The sequence below is a fragment of the Benincasa hispida genome, chromosome 5 (genome assembly GCF_027475165.1).
Source record: "Benincasa hispida cultivar pf3 chromosome 5, pf3_genome.v1.1, whole genome shotgun sequence".
Classification (NCBI taxonomy): Eukaryota; Viridiplantae; Streptophyta; class Magnoliopsida; order Cucurbitales; family Cucurbitaceae; genus Benincasa; species Benincasa hispida.
Window position 1 is genome coordinate 32,262,862 of NC_143482.1, and position 1,844 is coordinate 32,264,705.

Here is a 1,844-nt window from a genome sequence, read left to right on the forward strand (position 1 = left end):
AACCTTTTTGTTGGGTTATTCAATCTTTTCTAGGCCCAATTACTCAAGATCAACATTGAGATTATGAAGAAATGGATGAGAAAGATTCTTTCAAATCCTCGATGCTAGATACTCGATGCTCGATATGTTTCTACTCGATGCTCGATATGAATTTCCTTCTATCCTTGACAAGTTTCTGTTCTATCCTCAATGGAACTCGATTAATGCTAGTCAATCCGATTCTACTCGATGAGTCTTGAATTTTACTCGATGCAACTTGAAGATGAAAACGACAGACTCGAAGCTACTCGATAGAAGAAATTGATGCATGATTCAACTCGATACTTTGGAATTCGATACGATTTGAAAGCAAGATTTTTTTTTCGCAATTTGCAGAAAGATTACAGTCGATCGAACGAAGAAGATAAAGAGAAGAAGAAGAAACACATTGGATTACATGATTTGGCCAAGATGCCTATGTCCACGAGAAGATTCACGTTCTTTTTCACTTAGAAGATTGCGTATAACTTGTTTGTTTATAGAAAAATAATAAATGATGAACATTTTTCTATTTTGTTCTGATCGATGGTATTTATAACATATACCAACAGACCGTTACAAGATAAAGTTAGTTATCAACTAAACTAGTTGAGGTATTTGAGTCACAATTTCTTCACTTGCACCTATACGCTTGACAAATAATGCAGAATCATGATAATTAGGAATAAAATGAAAGAAGTGATTACCGTGGAGAACTTTTTAAACCAAGCACGAAATGCTTGTTTGATACCATAAAGTGCTTTACAAAGCCTATAGACTTCTTCAGGTTGGTGGACAACACTAGAAGGAGGCGTCATATAAACTTCTTTATGAAGATCACCATTCAAGAAGGTGTTCTTGACATCCATCTAAGGCAAAGGTTTTCTCATAATCCATACCATACTCCTGGGGGTAGCCTTTAGCAACAATTTAAGCCTTGTACTATTCAATGGGTCCATCATTTTCAGTTTTAATCTTGTAAACCCAATAAGAGCCAATATGGCGTTTTTCAGATGGCAAGGATACCAAATCCCATGCATGAGTTTGATCTAAAGCATTAAGTTTCTCAACCATAGCATTCTACCAAAGAGAATCACAAATAGCTTCTTTAAAGGATGAAAGTTCAAAGAGATGATGAATAAAAGCAACAAACGAGGTAAAGGAACTAGAATAAGAAGAATAAACAAAGTCTGGTAAATTAGCAGACTTACGAACACGAATGGACAGACAAAGTGAAGGATCAACTGCAACCTCAAGAAGTGATTAAGTGGCCATAAAAGAAGGAGAAGAGTGAGAACTAGATGTCTCGACCACCAAAGTATCAAATTATGTCGTGTTATAAATAGAAGCAGCTAGAACTAAAGGTGAAGCTTCTTCAATGTTAATATTGAAAGGATCAATGAGAATAAGATTTGACTTTGTCATATGATGTGAACTAGCAAGATTGATAAGAAAGAAATTACTCTAAACTACAACATGACAGGAGACATAAAACTTTTTGCTAATCGAATCAAAACAACAATATCCCTTTTGACCAATACTATAGCCCAGAAATATACATAAGGCATATCGAGGAGACAATTTGTTGCACTCACATTTAAGTTGGAGAACAAAACAAGTGCAACTAAAGATGCATTATGAGGAATAATAGAGCACATGTCTATATAATTTTTCAAAAAGAGATAAACTTAAATTATGCGAGGTTATGTTTCTATTAGTGACATGAGCGACAATAAGAATTGCTCCCCCCCCCAAAAAAAAAAAAAAAAAAAAACTAGAAACATCGAATGACAATAAGAATGAACGGGTTGTTTCAACAAGATGGC